We start from the raw sequence: 15,671 nt of genomic DNA on the forward strand, positions 1-15,671 counted from the left end.
TTTGGTATCAATCCAGAGTTGTCCAGCTGCTCGAGAACCTTATGAGTCCTGCGTCGCCCGATCTACACTCGAAACAAAACAAGGGGTTGCTTGTTGATGCTACAGCTAACCCTAAAAAAAATGGAATTTGACAGCTGACATGCGTCGTGCCATGACGTTAACTAAGGCACTATTAGGGAGGCAACCCAAAACCTTTTTAAATGCTTTATTGTTGTTTCAGAAATAACGGTGTGTTGAATGTATAGGTTAAAGCGTGGAGAATAGGTGGAAATTGCGTTTGGCGAGTTAATAGTTCAATTTAGTGAATCGCCGAACAGGTTGACGATCAAGATGAAGACTGCCGTTTGACACTCACTTGACGAAGGTTCTGTAAAACTCGATGAGCCAAATGACAACTTGGCGTGTCACTGATTGGATCGGCGAGTACGACTAATGTCTTCGAATGGGCACGAACTGGACGGTTTATAATGGCGAAAAGTCCTAGAAATTTGAAATCCTTCACTTTCCCTCACTCTTAATCTTCACAAACTCACACCAAGGTAGTATTTTCCCTATTTTAGCATTATAATAGTATTTTGGTTAGTTGACTTGTACTCGGAATTGGATTTCTTTGCTGCCTATCTTTTCAATCACATTTTAATCAGCATAAAAAGTCAGTTCTCCTAACCCCAAATTTATTTTCGAATAGTTTATACTCTTTTGCAATGATCGTGTCCTATTGATGTGTGTTAGGCCTTTCTAATAGGGTTAGAATTCTTAAATGCCTATTTAACTCTGGAAGCCCGTATTAATTTGATAGTCAAAAACTCATAACTTGTGTATTCTTAAATGAGTGAAATTTCCATGGGTAGTGCGGGTCTTGTTTGAACTTCGTGAGTGCATGATTTTATTTTATTTTTGGAAGTTACGGGATTGAATTCGAAAAGATGGGTTGAAAATACGCAAGTTGGGTCGATTGGCGAGCTAGGTCGAGCTCGCCGAACGAATCGGCGGTTCACCTAATGTCCCCATATCGCCGATAATTTGGCGCCTTGATTGATAGTTGATATTGTAACTTTCGGCGAGAAGTATGAGGGGTGTCGAAGGCACTCGACAACTCACTGAAAGTATTCTTAGCGCCCTTTATTTGCATCCCTGAGACCCTTATTCACTGTAACTTTAGGCAGACAAACCCTTGCTCGCCTAAAGTAATCGGTGATTTATCAAAAAGACCTTTCCATCGTCGAGTTGCTATAATTTGAAGCCAACCCTTGCGGCGAGCTCGAGTTAGCTCGCCAAAGAGGTTCGGCGACTCGCCGATCCACTTGGTGAGTTTTCCTCCAGAAGATTGCTTGTGCTTCTACTTGATTTATCTCCTAACTCTTCCTAATATTTTGCAGATATAACTAAACATAACAAAGCAGGTAGCAACACACCACCCCGAGGCAAAAAAAAAAGGATCACGCTAAACGTGGATACAACTGCATCCAGGAATAAGGCCACAAAACTTTCCACAACTGGTGGGAAAGGCAAGGGTAAGGACAAAAACGTTGAGCTATCAGATGCAAGCTCCGACAGTATCGGATTTTACACCAATGACCCAACAACATATGAACTGATGGAGGCACAAAGGAATAAACTATGATCTGAACAGTTAAATGACCCATCTCGGATTAGAAATCCTTGATCCACCACTCCGACTCCTCCAGCTCTAGAGCAGGCAATAGTACTGGCACCTCCAGTACAAGGCCCCCCACCTAAATGAACGAATAAATTAATGTTTGAGGGGCTGAGAACAGTCATTGAGGAAAAATGGTTGTCCATAGATGGGGTGATCGATAGGTATCCTGAAATAATAGAGTGCCTAAAATATCACAAATTCCAAATCTTCACAAAACCTATGGCTCATATGTACCAAGCTAGGTCAGAGAATTCTACAACGCATACATTGCAGTGGTACCTCAACGGAAGAGGTTGGTATAGTCGTTCAAAGCAGTTGACTACGTGGTTGTCAGAGGAAGGAAGGTAGCTTGTGACAACGAGGCTATCAACACAGTCTTGGGTATGTCCGATAAAATTAATGATTACTGCCAGCACTTGATCAGAACAGAGAAGTTGGATGCGATGAAAAAGTGGTTTGCCCCGATAATATCATATGATAATGCTCCAAAATGGTTGGCAGAAGGTGTTTCGATTGAAAAGAAAGATCTGAACATAGCTGCAAGATACTGGTTCAGGTTCTTCAGCAACAAAAATATGCCATCACAGAATGAATCAATCCTTCACCTTGGAAGGCAGCTTGTCTTGGATGCATCATAGAGAAGACCAAGATAAATCTAGGGATGATCATTGCCTCTGAGATCCATATGGGTGCAAAGCAAAGCCAGATATTTCTCCCTTTCCGATATTAATCACTGCATTGTGTAAAAGAGCTCGAGTGCCTAGAGATGCAAAGAAGGATGTGGAATTGATTGCCACCACCTGCACCAGTATACAAAAGATCGAAGTTGAATATCTTAAAGACCACGCGAAAAAGAATCAGAAGGAAGTTGTGGCCACTGGATCTATACCTGTCGAGGCATCTTTTCTTACTCCGGCCCCTTGGCCTTCAGGTATATCTGATGTCATGACCACTCCTGCTAACCCTCCAAGTCCCTTTGCTGCCTCATTACCACCCAGAACTACTAATGTCGTTGCCTCCTAGGGGCCGATCACTCAGGCATCCTTGATCCGAATGGGATAGCTTGCCCAATCTGCTAATTGTCAAACTGCCAACATAGAAACCTCCATTCTAGGCATGATTCAGGCTGCCCTTAATGATGTTGTGAAACCACTGAGCACTACTATTAATGCTCTAGCAGCCACGATAGCAGTGTGTGAGCACGACCAAGGAGCCACAGAGGAGGTAACAGCCTTAAAGGTCGCCATTGTAGAACTAAAGAAAGATGTGGACTACCTAAAGTCCACTGATATGTCCATGATCTTTGGACCAATGGAAATTCCAAATGTGCCTGAAATGCCTGAAACTACCATAAGACACAGATATGGAATGGAGAATACAACCAATCCCAAATCAGAGTCAGAGACTGACGAAGAGATGTTTGAGGAAGAAGTAGCGGACGACATAGCCGAGATAGAAGAAATCATGATAGATGTTGTTGTGCAGGCTTCCTTGGCAAAGGCTCCTGCTGTTGGATCCAATGAAACTAGTCCTTCTCGAGGTCACTCTGGGTACTGAAGCCCAGACAGATAGAGCAATCGATTAGCCAAGATCACCTCTTTACCTCCCTATCTTTCTTTCTTTATTTTACATTTCAGATTATGTTCATTGCATCTGAGGACAAATTGATTTTATTTATGGTAGGGTGAGGCCCACCTTTTGTGTGTTATTTGTGACTTGTGTTTTTGCTTATGTATTTGGGGTTTGAGCTATCATTGTAATAAATACTGCTTTTTGTGGATGTTTGAGCTCGTGGATCCTTTTGTTTACATTGCAAAACGATTTTGACCCTTTCAATTTTTTTTGAATTTTTTGCACATTGTTGCCACTCCTCGTGTGTTGAACGTGGTTGTTCTTTTGCAAAATTTGAGTCTCGGTTTCTATCAATACCGATACTTGTATAGTGCCTACAATCAAATAAACATGAATGCACGGCTACGCTGAGGCCAAATGAAGTTGCATAGATAATATGTGAACTCTTTGCATCTCGTTGTGATTAGTCATTTATCAAATCGAGTCTCTTGTGATAACCGTTGCACACTAGCAAAAGTGTAGAGCCTTGTTTGACTTTAGTGTCGATGCCTTGTGTGATGAGCTTACTTTCATCCATGCATGATAGATCCTAGAATTTGCAATGTTGGTCCGGTCAACTAAGTTATGCTATCTCTTGATATGATTTTAGGCAACTCCTAGGAGTGTGAGCCAATTTGACATATAACTCTTTTGTGACCTACCTTGTGAGTGTGTGAACCTCTTTTGAACACCCCTTGAACCTTACCTTTCTTTGGAAGAAACTTGATGAAACCATAACTTTTCTTTATCCACTACCTATAATCCTCTTGAATTGTGGTTAGTTGAATAACCTAAGTTGGGGGTGTGGTAAAACGAAAAGGGAAAGTAAAAAATGTAAGGAAAGTCTCCCCTTACCCATGGTTTTAAGAAAAATGGAACCCCTCCATATAAAAAAAAGAGAAAGAAGAAGAAAATTATGAAAAAGAAAGTTGTGGAATAATGTACAAAAGAAATGGGTTCTCAAGCAATCCATGGAAAGTGAATAATAGGATGACTTATGAGCACTAAAGAGAATGATGAAGAAAAAAGAAAGGAAGTGTTGTGAGCACCACATTTCACGAGGATGAAAGTCATTGAGCCTAAATGATCATACCTTTGCACTCAGCCCCATTACAAGCCTTAAAAGACCTTTTTCATCTTGAGTGAGCTGAAACAAATGTTGATTGGAAAATATGGGCAAACCTATGGGTGAAATTATGCATTATGTTCTTCTTTGTGACTGTGAGTGTTGCATCTGATTCCAAAGCTTTAAACAGTGAAACTATTGTGTGAATATGGAATCATTCTTTGTGTGAGGGCATTTGAACACTATAGTTTAGCTTGAACTTGCATTTGAAACAAGTATTGTGAGCATGAGATTCGTTGATATTGGTGAGTTACAACTTGAATCTTTGAGTGCACATTTGATCTTTGCATAAGTAAATTGAGTCTTGTTGTGTGCATTCATGATTGAGTCTTGTGTAGCACTGTTCGAGACACCCTTTTTGAACGGCTGAACTTGAATTTGCTTGAGGACAAGCAAAAGTTTAAGTTGGGGGTGTTGATCAGTCCACAAATTGGACTCATTTAGGGTTATATTTTAATAAAAATTGTGTCCTCAAATGCTTATTTTATCTCAATATCTGATGAAAACCCTTAAGTTTCAGGTATTTGGAGTTTGACAAAAAGCATGGACACTACTTCGCAAAAAGGAACGAAAAAAACACAAAAAAAAAGGCCTGAGGATCGCCGAGTCCACTTGGCGAGTAGCCGAAGGGTCTCACTTCACCTTTTGTTCCAGTGTGCTGAGCCTTAAAGGAAAGGATCAAGTCGGCGGAAAAAAGAAACAGGCAGTGCATTGCTGAGAAGTTCCGCAAAACAGTATTATGTCGCCCAATGACCTAAGCACGACGATGCCGAATGATGGTGCAAATTGGCGAGGAACTACACCAAAGGGTGAATAGCCGAGTTTATTGGTGGTTCCGACTATTGTCGCCGAATGGTCCGCTGCAGCATGGATTTTTGAAAACTATAAATACTCGTTGAGAGTTATAGCTTAGTATTAGATTTTTAGTGTGTGAAATAATTAATATAATTTTCACTTAGAGAATAGTACTTTGGATTTGTTTTGCTCTAAGTTTGAGAGGGTTTTGGAAACTTGAAGAAGATTAGGGTTTCATCTCCAAGGATTTGGACTTGGGTCTCTTGATTTCTTCATTTTTGGCCTGTAACAAGACTTAAATCTTCATACCCATTTCAATGCAAGCTCATTTAGGTATAAATTTCTATCTCTTGATGTGTGGCTAAAAATCGCCATTCTTGGGGTACTGTGATTTAGCAAATATGGGTTAAGACAATTGTTAGGTCTTGCTTGTTGATAATCTATTCGTAGTTTAAATGTGATTTCGTTTAGTGGCTGTGGATGAATTTAATTAATTTGTAGTTGCAAATACAAGTTTATTTATGTGTTTTTGGCTTGCTCGAGAGAGAGGTTGTAAAACTAAAATCACTAGATTAATGGCCTAAGGAGTGGGTCGACATGAGGTTCAGCTCGAGAGAGTGAACCCTAATCCCATATCCTAACAGTCAGCTCGAGAGAGTGAGTGGGGTAAGGTGTAGGCTGGTCTTCATGTGGCAAGTGGTTGTCCGAGAGGAACCCATTTGAAACGGGGTAAGTTGTTCGAGAGAGAACTTATTCCCACATAAAGCTTAGCCAGTCACTATTACTCTATAAATTTGCTATCGCAAGCATGTACCCAATAATCTAGCTTAACCCGTATTCCCGTCACATCCCTAGGATCCCCTCTCATTACTTAGAAACCCTTGTTTATTTTGTTGTTTTTACCTTACTTGTGACAAAACCCCCCATTCTTAATTGACACTCTTGTGTCCCCCTTTTTAATTTGCAATAGTTTTACTCGTTAATGTCTTTAGCTATGACTAGTTAGAACTAAATTTATTTTTCTATAAATTCTCAATACCATTCCCTTGGGACTATCCCAACCCTTGGTTGTGTTATTATACTATTGCACGATCGTAGACACTTGCATTGGAAGTTGTGTTGTTGATTAGGAAAACATCAAGTTATCAGTGTGGCCAACATGCAGTCCCTCTCTACTTCTTGGTTTATGTCAGCCATGTGATCAAGTCGTTGGGCTGCTATCACATAGGGCTGTTGTGCAATACCACCCGGGATGACTTGATCAACCAACACCTTGTTCCCAGGACCAAAACTTCTGTAAAAACATTCCATGAGGACTACATTAGGAATTTCATGAGTTGGGCATTGAACCATCATTCTTTAAACCTTAGCCACGACTCATGAATCCGTTCACCTTCCAATTGCTTGAAGGTCAGGATATTATCCCTGAACTTCATCACTTCTATCGAGAGGTGATCCATTTGCTCACAATCACCAATTACACTCATTCTTCCTGTTTTAACACACAAACAAGCAAAACAAAACTAAAAATAAAGTAAGTATCACTAGAACTAACAAGAAAAAAAATTAACTTAACTAAAAAGTCTCAAGTAACACAACTCCCCGGCAGTGGCGTCATTTTGATTTCATGTATCAGGACACTTTATCCAATACTAAGTGCCAACAATCGTGAGTAGTAATATAACCCAACTAATGAATTGGGGTTGAGTCCCAAGGGAGTGGTTCATAATTGAGAATCAATAGAAAAGCATAAACATGCTCAAGTCAATCATGACTAAAAAATATTTACGAAGAAAAACATAATTCAAGTTTGGGGTGACACAAGTGTCAAAGGGTATTTTTTAAACAATTATCAAATAAGACAGCAAATAATATGAAAATACGAATATGGAGACGGGATTCTTGGGATGTGATAGGATTATGGGCCAAGGTAAACAACCGGGTAATTGCAATTAATTGTAAACTGTTGCAAACTAGTGAATAAGCTAGACTTTAGTGGGGGTAAACTTTCTCTCGAACAATTTACCCCGAATCAAATTGGTTTCTCTCGAACACCAATAAGCTGCAATGTAGCACAACCTTCACTTTAGTCCATTCAGTCTCTCGAGCTGAATGTGTGGAAAAGGGTTTAGGGTTCACTCTCTCGAGATGAAACCATGACAACCCAATACCCACAGATCATCGATTCAGTAATTTTGGTTTTAAAACCTCTCTCTCGAGCAAGCCAAAAACACGAAGTTAAGATTGTATTTGCAACTACAATCCCATTAAATTCAACCACAACTACTGAACAAAATCACTTTTAAACAGCAAATAAAATATCATTTAACAATACCCAGCAGTTAAATCAACCCATAATCACATAATCACACCCCAAGAGTTGGGGTTTTAGCTAGACATAGTAAAAGGAGAGAAATCAATACCGAAAAGTGTTTCCATCAACCGGGTACGATTAATATTGCCTTTACAAATGTCTAAGATGAAGAATCTTCAACACCCACTTCCAGTTTCTTAGAAATGGAAATCTTCAAATCTTCAAAGCTAAGGAAAAATGTCTCCAAAAACAGTTCTAAGTTCTAAAACTGAATAATAACTTGAATATCATCTATCGTTTTGGCATCCTTCGCTACATAATAACAGACAATGGCAAGCCATTTGGAAACAAGTTAATGAACAAGATTTGTGATCTCTTTGGCTTCAAGCATCGTAAATCTTCTATGTATCATGCTGCCGCCAATGGTCTTGGTGCAGCATTCAATACGACTCTATGCAACCTCCTGAAGAAAGTTGTCTCCAATTCCAAACGGGATTGGCATGAAAGAATGGAAAAAGCTTTGTGGGCATATAGGACGACATCTAACACTCCAATTCAAGCAACACCATATTCACTTGCTTTTGGAGTTGTAGCAGTCCTATCACTCGAGCGTCAAATACCTTCCTTAAGACTTGCTATTCAAGAAGGGATCACTGAAGAAGAAAATGCTCGACTGCATCTTGCTGAGTTAGAAGCACTTGATGAAAAGAGGCTAGAAGCCCAACAAAACCTTAAATGTTATCAAGCTTGTTTATCTCGTGCTTTCAATAAGAAGGTTCGCTTGAGGTTGCTTCTAAGTTGGAGACCAAGTTCTCGCGGTAAGAAGACCCATTATTACTTCACACAAGTCTAGGGGAAAATTTACCTCAAAGTGGGATGGACTATATGTTGTACAAGAAGCATATTCACATGGTGCTTACAAGCTTGTTGATGCAGATGAAACAAGGATCGGTCCTATTAATGCAAAATTCCTAAAGAGGTTCTTCCCGTGAAGTAAGATTATGCTCCTTAAGGTATGAGCCTAAACTACATGTCACTCCTGCCCACTAAAGTATAAACTATGTACGGTAAAATAAAAAAACACACTCACTCCCCCAGAACTACGTTGTGACTTGATCCTCTTCACTAAAGTACGTAGGCGCTTAGAATGTATCCTAAGTTCAGTTGTATGAGTATCAAAAAACCACATGTTCCCACTTGATCTGTCACATGAGAGTAAAAGTGATAAGTATTTTGTTTTATCTTTTGTCTCATCAAACTTTAGACTTGTACGAAGTATTGATTGGTCAATAGATGGGGGCAAACCCTTAAAAAATATGAGTTTCGTTAACAACATGCTTGAAGTTTCTTTAAAACTGAAGTCTTCAAATCCTCCAAGTATACAAGTTGGAGTCTTCAAATCTTCCAAGTATACAAGCTGAAGTCTTCAAATCTTCCAAGTATGCAAGTTAAAGTCTTCAAATCTTCCAAGTATGCAAGCTGAGTCTTCAAAATCTTCTAAGTATGCAAGTTGAAGTCTTCAAATCTTCTATGTATGCAAATTATTGTCTTCAAAGTCCTCCAAGTCTGCAAGTTGAGGTCTTCAAATTCTTCAAGTCTGCAAGTTGAGGTCTTCAAATTCTTCAAGTCTGCAAGTTGAGGTCTTCATATTCTTCAAGTCTGCAAGTTGAAGTTTTCAAATTCTTTAAGTTTGAAAGTTTAGGCCTTCAAATTCTTCAAGTTTGCAAGTTGAGGTCTTCAAATTCTTCAAGTCTGCAAATTGAGGTCTTCAAATTCTTCAAGTTTGCAAGTTGAGGTCTTCAAATTCTTCAAGTTTGCAAGTTGAGGTCTTCAAATTTTTCAAGTCTGCAAGTTGAGGTCTTCAAATTCTTTAAGTCTACAAGTTAAAGTCTTCAAATTATTCTAGTCTGAAAGTTGAAGTTTTCAAGTCTTGACACCATAAATTACCTTTCTTAGGGCGGGGATGTGTATCTATCCGCTTTCACCTTAAGAATACCATAAATTACATTTCTTAGGGCGGGGATTTATATCTATCCGCTTTCACCTTAAGAATACCATAGAATTACGTTTTTTAGGGCGGGGATGTGTATCTATCCGCTTTCGCCTTAAGACTACCATAAAGTTACCTTTCTTAGGGCGGTGATTTGTATCTATCCTCTTTCACCTTAAGATTACCATAAATTACCTTTCTTAGGACAGAGATGTGTATCTATCCGCTTTCTCCTTGAGAATACCATAATGTCACGACCCAAGCCTAGGGCCTAGACGTGACCGGCGAATGGGGAACCCGAAGGAACCCCAAACAAGCCTCATAGCGTATCATTACACATCCTTGGTCGCGGAAGCAATTAAAATGACCATAAGCAATAAGCATAATCAAAGGGGGAAATCGGGACTAAGGGAGCAAGAGAAAAAGAAGAAGAAATGGTACATAAATACCATAGATGAGTCAAGCTCAAGCATAATACACAACTTGTCCAACACCACCTCTAAACATGAGTACTTAGCGGGGGCCAAGACAAACTACCGGGCTCACCCTCATAGTCAAAACATAACTAAAAAGAAAAGTCTTATACATAGCAAAAGATCATGAGCAACGTCCCCGGAATGGAGGACTCACCAATAACCTTGATAGGAAATCGTATTAGCCACGCGGAGGAGGATGGTCAAGCGGTGCTCCGGTCCCTACATGGTGACATCATGTAGGCATAGAGTATGCGTTAGTACGTTTGAATGTACTAAGTATGTGGGATGCAATGCAATGCTACAATAGATGGACATCATAGGAAAAATGCATAATCATACCCGATAGATAGCACATAAATGAAATGATGTATATAATGACGCTTACATAAAAATCATATTTAGTGGGACGTAGTACATGTGTGGTGAGTGACCATCAATATAGTATTTCCAAGGCCTACCACCCCCTTGGAGAGGCGAAAGAGGTACAAACCCCTCAATGTGGTTACCCGGGCCTACCACCCCCCGAGCTAGGGACCAAGGTACCAACCCCTCGATATGGTTATACGGGCCTACTACCCCCCGTACTAGGCAACCAAGGTACAAACCCCTCGATACGGTTATACGGGCCTACTACCCCCGTACTAGGCAACCAAGGTACCAACCCCTTGATACGGTTACCCGGGCCTACAACCCCCCGAGCTAGGCTTGGTCGACTCACACACTATATAGAGAAAATCATATACATGTATCCATTTCATCATCATTTCAATACTTATATAATCATCCGACTCATAGGACGTACATTGGACCTTCCATTTCATAAGAATTCTATAAATGGCATTTTATCAAACATATGGTGGGCTACTTGTTCATGTAAATAAAATCATGTGTTTCAAGAGTACTAAGTCCAACCAATTTCAAAATCCATATAAAACAGCCCACCAACAACATACATATATATATACATATATAACAACCTTCATAATTTGATCATGGAGGCATGAAAACCATAAACATCATATAATCATTCCATTTCATGATAATATACAAAAATAGACCATAATAGGATGTGTAGTAATAATTCCATAATTCAAGAGTTCATAAATGATCATAAGGACCCATAAACTTGAAGTAAAATAGAGGATAAATGGTTGGACTTGTGGAAAGGAAGGTTTCCACAATCAATCCACATACCTCAACTTTGGAGAATTCTTGATGAAGATTGGAATGGAGAATTGCTTGAGATTGAATCTTGAATCCGGAATTAAAGCTTGGGATCCTTGAATTTGGTTGATGATCTTGGTGGAATTTTTGGAGAGGGTTTAGAGAGAGTTTTTGGATGTTTGAGAAATGTTTTAGAGACTTGGAATGAACTAATGATATATAGGGAATATCATATGCCCTTTTGGAAAAAAAAATTGTCCAACACTTAGAAAAATTAATGGGGCGGGTGAACAGTGTTTCGGCTTACTGGAAATGGCACTTTTCTGCCGGCGAGGTTTTACGAAAATGGTCATAACTCCTTCATCCTAACTCGGAATGAGGTGAAACAAATTGCGTTGGAAAGCTAACTCACAGAGCTTTAATTTTGATAGTTTGAGCTCCTTCCAGTTCCTTGTGTGCTGAGAGATATGCCCCTTTAAAGTTGACCCTCAAAATCGCATTTTTTTGCGATTTTCGAAATTTGATACGGTTGTTCTAAAATTCGGGTTAGACTCATTTCCCACTCAATTTGACCCCCTGAATAAGAATATGAAGTCGAATTTCCGAAATGATGCACGGATTTTGAGATATATGGAAATTACAATTTTAGGTGTTTCCGAAGCACATTTTCGGGCATTTTTGGGGTCGTTTCAATATCTCCCCCTTGGGAACATTCGTCCCCGAATGTTAAAGAAACATACATGAGAGACACAAACATGGTAATTTCAGCCAACATAAGGATGCAACAATGCACTTACACCTTATTTCAAAAACCTCAACATAATTGTAAAACCACAATGAACCAATTGTCAACTTAAACATGAATGTATGTAATGACATTATCATGTTTAGTGATGTTCAAGGAGAAACTACCTTCTCCTAGTCATAACACACCAACATCAACATTTCTCATGTTCATAGGAGGAACTACCTTCTCCTAGTCATTACATAGTCCATACATCATTAAGCACATATGCAAGTTTCCATGTTCAATAGCACTCTTTCAAGGAGGAACTTCTCAACTCCTTACTAAGACATGCTCATACCTTATTTTCATGAAGTACAATAGATCACTTATAACCAATGCACTACAACATGAGGGAAACAACTCATCTTTCTTCAAAAACACAAGTTTTTATGGAAATGCGCAAACCTCATTAATTCACATAAACATGGGAGGAACTACCTCCTCTACTCTTTAGGAAAGTTTCCACCACATAAGGAGCTAACATTCCATTTCATAAGAACACATTCAAGCATGTTCATTTAATTCACATCATCAAGTCAAGTATGCCATATTACACACAATGCACAACTTAGGAGAAAAAAAATCTCCATTTAAAACACACATCATACAACATGAGAGAATAGGACTACTTCTACGAACTCAATATGCATGCAACTTAGACATATTCCGTTTCATTGGAGGAATTTCCTCCTTCAACTCAAATCATGCTTATCATATGATCTTCGGCCAATTATGCAATTACTTCTTAAAAGCACATTTAAACCATTCACCTAATGAATCACATAGGTTACTTACTCTAATTGCCTATCAACATGAGGGGCATGAAACATGAAAACTCATTTTTATCTCAAAACATGAATTCTCAAAAACATACCTTTCATAAGGAAATCATCAGAATATAAAAATCACATATGACTTCTAAAACATAACATAGGCCCATCTAGGAACTCTTGGTCTCAAGCTAGAATAGGAATGGAAGAAAGAGATGAGGATGTCGGGATTTCAACAAATCATGCTTTTTAAGCACACCATCCCCTCCTTAGGAGGAAGCCCTCACTACAACCCTCAAGAAAACTTTTTCCAAGCACTCCTAAAGACATAACCAAACTCACATTTTGCCATTTTTGCAAAAGTCTATGGTCCTCAACATCTAGCCATACCACCCTTATATGACACAATCAAACACCAAATCCATAATAGGAAGAAATTGTACCCAAATGTCATCCTACTCAACAAGGTGATAACTAGTACACACTCAAGGGCCCCATATTCTTCTAACCATCCGAGCCCTATCATCAATAAAAACACACCAAGTATGCAACCCATCCATACTAAGAGTCACATCAAGGCTTAACATGCCAAGTTTCACTAAGTCAACAAGAGTATTCCTAGGGGAACAAGGTAAGAGATATTCTTCACAAACCCCTTTTTTTTCTAACTTTAAACCACTAACCGGGGTAAAATCCGAAAAAGGTTCTATTAACTCATCCGGAGAACTCTAAGCCTCATAGCCTCATAAGGCATCATACAAGATAAGGTAGTACCGGAAATCAACATAACACTTACTCTCATATGAAATTACCACATACCGGTACCTTCATCCCAAAATTCTTCCAAGTCAACCCTAGTAGCATCCTTTTCTAAGGCCGTCACTAGGATATCACTCAAGATCTCATATGAATCTACCAATCCGGGTCTAGATTGCTCCAATTCACTAAACCACATAAGGTGAGAATTCAAGCAAACCTATCTCATAAACATCAAGGACACTCAATAACCTTACCATCTAAGCATATTATCCCGCATTGGGGTAAGCCTAAACTATCTCATTACACAACATGATTCTCAAACCAATGAGGATCTCACTCCTACCCTCTTTTAAAGGAGCTTAATCACTCAACATCTCTAGGTACCACTTAAGAATCACTATTCGTCAAAATCCAACACATCATAAAACTCATAAGGACTAAGTTGAGTTATACTAATCACTCACATATGGCCATAACTAAACCCATGAATATTAAGGACGACACAAAAAAAAAAAAATTCGCGATATTCTCTTTATCAAGTCACGAAAGACAAGTATTACTAAGATTACTCCTACAAGGTTCATCACCTTAGATAACTCCTTTATAAACTCTAGAGGATCTTCCTCTATCTTTGGCCCATGGAATTTCCGCAATTCAATAAAACATAAAACACATACCGGAACCCTTAAGATCCACTACCACTCACTCTTTGAGACTTACGGGTAGACATCCTTTCTTGGTTAAACCTTAGAGGAACTTAGAGGAATTTTGACCAAGAAACCTTTCTCTTTTTCACTAAAGTTGGATTAAGACAACTCTAGACCATGTCAACCCTTATCACCACTTTTGGTGGGGTCTACCAACCAACTATGCCTAGGTATTATCTAAGCACCCTACTTAAGTGACCATACTTAAGATCAATCTTAAAATACAACAACTAACCCTTTGAAGTTGGTCAACACTTATACTTCTTATTCTTCACCTTAAATAGATGGTACATGCAACCCTCAAAGTCAACTTCAAAACACAACATAATCCCGACCTAGGGCATATAATTTCTTTTCCCATCTCCACTCTCGGATAGGCTCCTTTGGGAATCAACAATTTGACCATATGGGTTCTACCATCAACTAAACATAACCTCACAATTACCTTGCTAGGTAGGCACACTATCTCCCCCTTTGAAGTAAGCCTACACAAGTTCTTCTAACCAACACAAAGACAATTATGAAGCATTAATCACACAAAATACAACTTCATAATCTATTCCATCAAAGCTCACAAGTCACATAGCCATAATTGGCATTACAACCACTCGCTCCTTCTAGCAAGAACCCTTCAACTGGTCCAACTTTAAACACCATAAGACAAGGAATAAGAGAGAGAGCTTATAGATCTATGGCACGACTTAGAGAATGAAGAAGTGAAACATTTCCTAAAACGTCTCATAGCCTCCTACTCATAGTTGTGGTGCACAACACAACCATGAATCGGACTCTAATCAACGCGGTGTGTTGGACTCCGAGGATCTATCAACCTAGTGCTCTGATACCAAGTTTGTCACGACCCAAGCCTAGGGCCTAGACGTGACCGGCGAATGGGGAACCCGAAGGAACCCCAAACAAGCCTCATAGCGTATCATTACACATCCTTGGTCGCGGAAGCAATTAAAATGACCATAAGCAATAAGCATAATCAAAGGGGGAAATCGGGACTAAGGGAGCAAGAGAAAAAGAAGAAGAAATGGTACATAAATACCATAGATGAGTCAAGCTCAAGCATAATACACAACTTGTCCAACACCACCTCTAAACATGAGTACTTAGCGGGGGCCAAGACAAACTACCGGGCTCACCCTCATAGTCAAAACATAACTAAAAAGAAAAGTCTTATACATAGCAAAAGATCATGAGCAACGTCCCCGGAATGGAGGACTCACCAATAACCTTGATAGGAAATCGTATTAGCCACGCGGAGGAGGATGGTCAAGCGGTGCTCCGGTCCCTACATGGTGACATCATGTAGGCATAGAGTATGCGTTAGTACGTTTGAATGTACTAAGTATGTGGGATGCAATGCAATGCTACAATAGATGGACATCATAGGAAAAATGCATAATCATACCCGATAGATAGCACATAAATGAAATGATGTATATAATGACGCTTACATAAAAATCATATTTAGTGGGACGTAGTACATGTGTGGTGAGTGACCAT

Source organism: Solanum verrucosum, unplaced genomic scaffold (assembly GCF_900185275.1).
Source record: "Solanum verrucosum unplaced genomic scaffold, falcon-dt-bn FXZP01000223.1, whole genome shotgun sequence".
Classification (NCBI taxonomy): Eukaryota; Viridiplantae; Streptophyta; class Magnoliopsida; order Solanales; family Solanaceae; genus Solanum; species Solanum verrucosum.